Here is a 10230-nt window from a genome sequence, read left to right on the forward strand (position 1 = left end):
TAAAAATTGGAAATTTTGGCAACTAACAGAGTTCAGCATGACATTTTCCTAACTCATGAGATGGTAACATAAAGTAATAAATAATGGTGACAGCACACAACATTTACATACCCCATGAGCTTTGCCAGTTTTCTCCCTCTATCTTTGATGTGAGGAACATTTTCTCAACCTTATGCAAATTTCTTTGTAAACACAACCTCAAACTGGTTTCATCTAACTGCAAAGAAATCACCACCCTGGCATCCTCCTGTTTTGAAATTCTGGCCCTATTGCAACCAGACAACCAAGGGGTCCGACTGCCTGTCACTACTTGAGCCAATTAAGCAGAGACAGGGCTGAATCATAAATGAGCATTTATTCCAATAATGCTGGCAGTATGGGAGAGCCGTTGGTAGCCCACAAAAATCTGCTCTCCTCCCCACCAGTTGGCTGATTATATACACTCTAGAGGCCCACTGCATAAATTTGTGCACAGCCGGCCTGGTAGAGGGGACACAGGAGTTTGGCCAGCCAGCCCCACTCCCTGGTTGAACTCCTGGTTGAGGGGACAATTTGCATATTAGTCTTTTATTATATAGGATGAGGGAGAAGATAGCTACCCTCAGCAGCAAGTGTAACATGGAAAGGGGAGGGTAGAGTCTGTAGTCTGGCCTTTAGGAGCTCAAAGTCTGATAATAAGGTGGCTAATATTCTGTGATGTTACAAACAGCTCAGCCATTCCTGGGGCCTGGAGAAGGTTCAGTGTTCTCACTGCAAACTCCCGTAAGGGGTTGTGAGGTCAGGGTCCAAACAGCAACTGAGTCAAGGCATGCCCTGACCTTGGTCCACTTTTAAAACGTATTTCCTTCTTGTAGCGCATCTTCCAGTTTCCTCAACAACAACAACAAACCCTCCTATCTATAATTAGTAAGGTGAGTAATTATTCAGCAACTGTGGCTCTATTCTTATTACATGCCTTTCCCCCTAACACTATCACTGAATACATTAGTACTAGCTGTTACAAAGGGTTTAATTTGTTTTAGGTATAGATGATCCCGTTGCATTGTCCAGTTACCCTGTGAGACATGCACTATCTTATCTCCCTACTTCACAGATTAGGAAATCACAACTAGAAACACTGAGACACTTAAAAACACAGAGCTAGCAAAGTAGTCAGAATCTGAACTCAGAGCTAGCAAAGTAGTCAGAATCTGAACTCACTTGCTCTTAACCAGCACATTATAGTGACATTGGCAATAGATAACTCATAAGTAGTAGATAACTCATAAGTAGACCAGAATCTTTAGGTTTTTTTCAATTGTACCTTCCTGAGGTAGGTAAAAATGAAATATTCATTTGCCATCAGCTATTGTTGATTATGAACTATTATGAATATGTTATGTCAAGCAGTTGCTTTCTGAAATGTGTTCAGAAAACCTTTATTTGACTCTGTATCCCTAGAACCTAGTACAGTGCCTGGCATATAGTAGATATTTTATTGCCAAACTGTTGAGTTTGGATTAAGATTGAGACAGGGAAAGCAATACGTTCATTTTTGCAGTCACTGATCAATTCATAAAGTATTTATTGAAGCCTAGCCAGTGGGTGGATGGTAGGCAATGGATTTGGGGCAGAAAAATCACAATCTAATGTACCAAGGAAAGAAAAAAATGTCTCATTTTTCTAGCTCTTTTATAACTAATTAAATAGAATCTAAACCTAGCAGAAAGGAGAGAAGATGTTCTCAGGGAGGGTAATCCTAAATCCTTAACCCCAATTTGTCATATTTCTCAGGAGTTACCTGACCACTTGCAGTTTGTTAGTTTCGAACATCTGGAGCTGAAAGGGCAAGTATGCCCCCTGAGAACAATTTACTTTGAAAGTTTAAAGGCCATTTTGAGTTTACAGATAATTAGTGGTTCTTTTCTTGGCACTTTCTTAGGCTGCATTTAAAAAGCCAGTGAATGTACTGTAGTAATAGAAGATTCCATTGGTTGATAAATTATTTCTTAGCAACATCAATCCCAGTATAGTGATTTCTGGAAATCATTAAGCTAAAAAGTTTCAGAAACAGGTTGTGAAAACTCTTTGTCTTAAAAATCAGGGTGTATACTAAGATGTACATATGCATAAACTCTGTTCTCACCTATAAACAACTTTTAAGAATATAGGTTCATTTAGTGCCTCTAGTCACTACTTAGTCAGTGACACTCGTTTTTCTAAGAAGAGATCACAGAAACAAGTCATCCCTGAATTAAAGCAGTGAAAAAATAATGTGTAGAATCAAATTGTCACACTTACAAAGATTTATAAAAATATGTAAAAATTCTCATTTTGTTTAAAGTTGAATGTCATCATTCATTATCTTACCTCTTTTTCCGTTTTAATGTTAAGTGTCTTAGCTTAAGTTTCATTTCTACTTAGATGGAGTAACCTCAGTACTGCTTGGTGACTCCTGGCATTCAGTACCTGAGGCTCTTTTATTAACTTCACAACTGACCTATAATTTTTACATTTAAGACCAGAACCTGAGGGATGTGCTCTCCTCTGCATGATTTAAAGAACTAAGTTATGTGCTCCCTTCTACTTTCTTGGTTTGCTTCTTGGCTCAGTAGTTTGAGCTCTGATTGATTTTTTGCTCTTTTAGAAACCAGACATATACTGCTCCCTAATTATGTCAAGAAGAGAGAGAGAGAGAGAGAGAGAGAGAGAGAGAGAGAATTTTAAAATAATCATCTCTTATTTCACTCTTCCTTAACATGTGGAAATGGTAGAGCATTTTCTCTGGTTCTCATTGGTGCTTGTGGGTTTTTTCTTTTTCATTTGCTTTTATTATTTTTTCAGTCATCACCTAAGAATATTTTTACATTGATTTTTAGAGTGGAGAGTGGAAAAGAGAGAGAAAGACACAGAGAAGCACTGATGTGAGAGAAACACATTGATTGGTTGCCTCCTGCAGGAGCCCCAACCGGGGTCCGAGCTAGGGAGGAGCCTGCAACTGAAGTATGTGCCCTTGACCAGAATCCAACCTGGACCCTCTGTCAGCAGGCCAACACTCTATCCATGGAGCCAAACTGGCTAGGGCTATTTTTTTATTCTTTTATTGAGAATTGCAAAAGCTTACCAAGAGGATCAGGCAAAATCCTATATGCATTTCCCATACAATCAGCTTCACTTCCACATTAAGGCTCATAGGGGTTTAAAGCTTTATCTACCACACTGGCTCTCACAATGGCTCTCACTCTTGCATGCACGTTGGAATTATATAGGGGATTTAAACAACTCTTTTAAAAAATTCATATTTTTATTGATTTCAGGGAGAGAGAGGGAGAGAGAGATAGAAACACCAATAAAGAGAGAGCATCATTGATCAGCTGCCTTTGCACACCCCCCACTGGGGTTCTAGTTTGCAAATTGGGCAGGCATATGCCCTGACCAAGAATTGAACCATGATCTCCTGGTTCATAGAAAGATGCTCAACCACTGAGCTATGCAGGTCAGGCTTAACAACTCATGATTCTTGTCCCACCCACCCAACCTGGGATTCTGCCTGGCCTTGGTGGGGCCCAGCATTGGGAATTTTAGGACCTCCAGAGAAGATTCCAATATGCAGGCAGGGTGGAGAAGCTCTCTGCGTATTCAAAATAAGCTATTCTGGTAAAAAGCACATAAGTTGCAATAAATTTTAAGGTGCAAAACCTGATCTTGAGCAATTACCAGTGAACCATAGCTGGGAGAAACCAACCAACAAATAACACACAAACCTACTAACCAATCAAAAAGGAATGTTGAAAAAGGACAAGCCATGGGGCAGCTCCCCCACTAAAGCAGCGTTCCTAGTTCTCCCCCCACCCCCGAAATAAATTTATTTTCAAATAGTTTTAGATTCGCAGACAAATTGCAAAGAGAGTTCAGATATATTGCATATACACCACACCCAGTTTCCATTATTATCATTTTACATTAGTAAGGTACATTTGTAACTAACGAACCATTCATTGTTGATATATTATTATTAGAGTCCATACTTCATTCAGATATCCTTTGGTTTTTACCTAAAATTCTTTTTACCTTCCATAATCCCACCCAGGATCCCACATTATATATCTCTCCTCTTGGCTGTTATAGTTTCTCAGATTTTCCTTTTTTTTTTGGGGGGGGGGTTGGTGTGGGGGATGATGACTTTACCAACTTCAGATAGTACTGGTTAGGTATATTGTTGAATATTCTTGAATTAGGAGTTATCTGAAATTGTTTTTATTAGACGGAAATTATGTTTTCTTGAGAGGATAACCACAGAAGTAAAGGGCAATTTGCATCACATCTTATCAAGGGTACAAACTGTCTACATGACTCATCACTGTTGACCTTAAACTCAATCCTGGCTGAAGGAGTGTTTGTTATCTTCCTTAACTGAAGAGGCACATCCTTTCCCCGTTTCCCCACCTTACACCCTTGGAGGGAAGCCTCTGTATGCAGTCCACCCTTATGGAGTGGGGCAATATGCTGCTTCTTTTTGAGGGCAAGTGTGTTTCCATACATTATTTGGAATTCTTGATAGAAATCTGCCCCTACTCCCCATTTATTTAGTCAGTGATTTCATTATGTTAACATGAACTCATGGCTATTTCTTTTATACTTTGGGTCACAATTCAATATTATTTTATTCACTTTGTTGCTCAAATTGTTCCAGCTGTGGCCATTGGGAGCTCTTTCTGTTGGTTCCTGTGCCCATTTGACATACCTTCCTCGTTATGGGATTTTTTAAAAAGGGTTTCCCTATTTTCTGGCACTAGAAGTTCCAGATTCATATTAGTTCCTGCCCCATTCCTAGGGTCAGCATTTTTACCTAAAAGGAGCCTTGATTCCTTCTACTGCAGGATGATATTAACAATTCAGATCTGTATGTTCACTGATACTGGAGTATTGTTATTTCTAGACCCTACTAGCTGACAGAACAGTAAATGTATGTGTGTATATTAACCTTCTTAATGTATATATTATGGTTCATAACACATTTTTGTAGTGCTTTTTTTCTTCTTTTATTTCATTTTCACTATTGGTCAACAGCTCTAAATATTAAATGGTAATTTATTCCATCAGAACAGAGAAGCCTCAGTATGTATGAATTAACTTTTGCCCCTTAGGAAATCTCAGCCTCGATAACTTTTACTCCAGTTATTGAAAGGAAGTGGGGTCTAGATAATAATAATACTGTACAAAAATTAGGCATGGGCACTTTAAAAGGTTCACAAACTTTCAGAGGTTGATAAACAAAATGAAATAATTCCAAACAAAATAAAATATACAGTACTATTACTGCCCTCAACTAAGCCATCTTGTAACTGTGCAATTCTTCATGACTCAGTGTATAATTTTATATATGTTAATTAGATAAACATTTATTATGGAAGAGTTAGTGAATATTCTTTTTAAATAATAAGATCCATATTTGAAGGTGATTACTAACCGTTAGTTGAAAGTTAAAAATGTTCATACGTCTCCTGAAAAAAGTGTTTTTATTTCATGCATAGCTATGGCTTTTATTAAGTCTTCACTTTACTTCTCCTCTTCATATTCTGTTAAAGTTATTTCAATTCAGCAAAATTTTATGGAGGGTTACTTTTCAGCTCCTTTTGAAATGAGCCATCTTGCCTCTCATTATTGCACCACAGGGTGCCCAGCCTGTGGATGCGATTTCCTGGCAGTGCTGGGGCAGCAGCAACTTTAAGGAGTTCTTCTGTCTCTTTGTTACAGCATCCTGACTTCCAGCAGAGCTGCTCCAGCTCCCCTTACTGCTTGTATTTTATGCTGTAAATTCTGTACTATTGTTGGTTCCCAGGAATTGCCTAATCCAGTGGTCCGCAAACTCATTAGTCAACAGAGCCAAGTATCAACAGTACAACGATTGAAATTTCTTTTCTGAGCCAAATTTTTTAAACCTAAACTATAAAGGTAAGTACCTTGTTATTAACTTAATTAGGGTACTCCTAACGCTTTGGAAGAGCCGCACTCAAGGGGCCAAAGAGCCTCATGTGGTTCGCGAGCCGCAGTTTACCACCATGGGACTAATCTAAATTTAACTGAATCTTAAATTTGCCTTGTTAAAAGAAAAGAGGTGTAAATGGATAATGAAAAGCATAGACATTAAAAGTATGGCTTCACAGACTGACAAATACATGCATTCATACACCAACATCCCAGTTAAGATTTGGGATACTACTTTGCACACAGAAAATTGCCTGTGTTCCTTTGAAAACCCACAGTTCCTTCTACTTCAGGGAACCCTTTAACTGATTTTTTAAAAAATATATTTTATTGATTTTTTACAGAGAGGAAGGGAGAGAGATAGAGAGTTAGAAACATCGATGAGAGAGAAACATCGATCAGCTGCCTCCTGCACACCCCCCACGGGGGATGTGCCCGCAACCCAGGTACATGCCCTTGACGGGAATCAAACCTGGGACCTTTCAGTCCGCAGGCCGATGCTCTATCCACTGAGCCAAACCGGTTTTCGGCTGATTTTTATCATCATAGATTAGTTCTGGTTGTTATTGAAATTCATATAAATAAAAGCATACATTGTATAACATTTGTGTCGTTTATTTTACTCAACATGATGTCTATGAGATTCATCCCTTTGGCTGAATGTTTTAGTAGTTTGTTTCTTTATATCAGTGCTTTTCAACCTTTTTCATCTCATGACGCACATAAACTAATTATTAAAATTCTGGGGCGCACCAAAAAATATGTTATATTTTTTGTCAATCTGACAAAAAAATAGGTATAATTTTGGTCCATTTACATAGGAAGGCTATTGTGCTGGCTGTGTCATATTTTTGTTTTACAATCTAAGGGAAAAGAGGTCAGTGCCCCAGACTAGTCAGGTATTGCAAGTTTTAAAAATTCTTGTGGCACACTGGTTGAAATTTTCTTCTTTATATATCTCTGAATAGCATTTATTTTCAAGAATACGTTAAAGGCTGCTATGGACATTCTTGGATAAGAATTTTTTGGACATGCATTTTCAGTTTCCTTGGGCAAACACTGAGGAGTGGAATGGCTGCATCATAGAGTCAATGTGTGTTTAACTTGATAAAAAATTGCCCAATAGTTTTCTAGTATGGTTGAAACATTTCATGCTCCTATCACTAATATACCAGAACTTTTGGTTGTTCTACAGCTTTGTGGACAATTCAGTGTTGTCTTTTAAAATTTAGACATTCTAAAAAAATAAAAATTCTATATAATAAAACTCTAATATGCAAATCGACAAAACTATGGAATGACTGGCAGAACAACTGGTCACTATGATGCTCATTGACCACCAGGGGCGGACACTCAATGCAGGAGCTGCCCCTTGTCGGGTCTGGTGAGTGGGTGGTGCTAGGCAGCCAGCCAAGGCAGGTGTGAGTGGGGCCTGCCCCAATTGCCCCACCCACAGTAGTGCCACAGAAGAAGGCAACTGGCGGTGGCAGTGGGGGTGGGGCTGGCAAGCAGGTGGCGCCAGGCCACCAGCCAAGGCAAGTGCCCGCAGGGGTCCCCTGATAGCCTCTCCAGTCACCCCACAGATCAGCCCTGATCACCAGGCAGGCCGAGGGGCCCTACCCTATATATTGGGAACAGTCTCTTAGATTTAAAAATTAAAACCTGGCAAGGCTACTCTAACACTGAAAAAACAGGATGATGCAGCAATGACATGCATGGACTCTGGCTTGCACATTTGGTGGTCAGCCCTGATTCTGACACTTATAACTGTGTGACAAAGCCAATTACTTAACTTCTCTCTGCTTCAGTTTTTCCTCCCCTAAGATGGGGAAAATGGTACTACTGCCTCAGAAGGATCATGTTTTGTACTACTTTTTATAATCAGGGCAAAAAAAATGTAACTGTCCATATAACAGCAAGATGCCTTTTACCTGTATGAAAAGTATGGTCACTGGTGCATGCAGCGTCCTGGATGGTGAGAAGGATGTCCAACTGCCAGTTTAGACCCAATCCCCACAGATCAAGCCTCAACTGGCAGCTGGACATCCCCCAAGGGGTTCTGGATTGTGAGAGGGCACAGGCCGGGCTGAAGGACCCCCTCCCCCATGCACGAATTTTGTGCACTGGGCCTCTAGTAATAAATACAATTTAGACATTCTAGTGCCAATATAGAGGTATGTCATTGTGATTTTGATTTCCCTTTACCTGATGACTGGTGTTGAACATTTTTTCATCTGCATATTGATCATTCATGTGACATATATGTTTCTGGATTCAGTGCATTTCCATTGATCTATTTCTCTTTGGCCAGTACTATGCTCTTTTAATTAATGTATGTGTATACTACATCTTGAAAACAGGTAGTAGCAATTCTCCAACATTGTTCTTTTTTCATGATTGTTTTGGCTATTCTAGATCTTTTTTATTTCTACTTTAATTTTAACATTAGCTTGTCAATATCTACCAAAAATCCTGTTGTATTTTTTTATTACATTAAATCTATAGATCAATTAGAAATATCTAAATCCTAACAATATTGAATCTTCTAAAACATTTGCATTGTATTTTTTCATCTATTTTATTCTTCATTAATTTCACTCAACAATGTTTTTAAGTGCTCAGTGTAGGAGTCTTACACACCCTATGGTAAATTTATCCCTAAGGATTTTGTGGTTTTTATGCTATTATAAGTGGTGTTTTATATAAAATTTGTATATGTTTGACATATAATAAAACACACATATTTTAGGTGTATTTCAATGAGTTTTAACAGGTTTATACCTTACGTAGCTACGCAAAAAAGATATAAAATATTTCCATCACCCCAAATGTTCCCTCGTGTTATCTTTTAATCAATATGCCACCTCCTAGACCAGTGATGGCGAACCTTTTGAGCTCGGCGTGTCAGCATTTTGAAAAACCCTAACTTAACTCTGGTGCCGTGTCACATATAGATGTTTTTTGATATTTGCAACCATAGTAAAACAAAGACTTACATTCTTGATGTTTATTTTATATATTTAAATGCCATTTAACAAAGAAAAATCAACCAAAAAAAAATGAGTTCACGTGTCACCTCTGACACGCCTGTCATAGGATCGCCATCACTGTCCTAGACCTAAGCAACTGCTCATCTGATTTCTGACACTTTACATTAAAATTTTCTTCTCTAGTTTCATATAAATGAAACCATTCATATGTTATTTTATGCCAGGCTTACTTGGCTCAGCATAAGTTTTTGACATTATTCCATATTGTTATGTGTATGAACAGTTTCTTTTTATTGCTGAGTAGTGTCGCATTATATACATCTCACACTATGATTATCCATTCAAATGCTGTTTGTCAGGGCTGTTTCTAGTTTGGGGCTATAATGGATATAGCATATATATATATATATATATATGCTATGAATGTTTAAATAGAAGGTTGAGGGTTCATAGGTTTTCATTTCTCTTAGCTAAATATCTACGAGTAGAATAATTGAGACATATTGGGAAGTGTAACTGTATAAGGAACTACCAAACTCCAAAACAGTTGTATCATTTTGCGTTCTTAGCAGAAGTGTATGAAATTTCTACTTGCTCCTCATCTTCATCAACACTTGGTAATGTCACTCTTTTTAATTTAATTTTTCTAATGAGTTTGACCTTAGTTTTCATTTTGGTTTGAATGTTGCAATTCCTTTATGACTATTTAAATTGATATGCTTATACCCTACTAGAGGCCCAGTGCATGAAATTCGTGCACGGGTAGGGTACCTGGCAGCTGACGGCTGGGGCGTCCCTTCCCTGGCTGCCGGCTGCAGGCCAGAGCGTTCCTTTGTTCTGCGCCACCCCCTGGTGGTCAGCACACATCATAGCGAGCAATCAAACTCTGGGTCTCCCAGTTGAACTCTCGAGGGGACACTTTGCATTTTAGCCTTTTATATATGTAGATAGTCGTTACTCTATGGGGAAGGAAACACAGGAGGGGATCCAACAGTTGCTGAGGGTGTATATTCCAACTGGGTGTTCGGGGACTGGAGAAAATAACCACCAGGTGGACTTGGAGGCCTCCTGGACCCATTATGGGATGGATCGAGGCCAAGCCCCATTAAATCTCCCACATTCCATTAGCTGTTTCTGAGCGTTTGGAACACTGTGCTATTTTGGGTCTTCAAGAGGCGGGGAGGGAGTGGGTGGGAAGAGATTAACCAAAGAGTGTGTGTGTGTGTGTGTGTGTGCGTGTGTGTGTGTGTATTTTTTCGTTCACCAAGCCTCT

This window comes from Myotis davidii, unplaced genomic scaffold, assembly GCF_000327345.1.
Source record: "Myotis davidii unplaced genomic scaffold, ASM32734v1 scaffold927, whole genome shotgun sequence".
NCBI classification, from domain to species: domain Eukaryota; kingdom Metazoa; phylum Chordata; class Mammalia; order Chiroptera; family Vespertilionidae; genus Myotis; species Myotis davidii.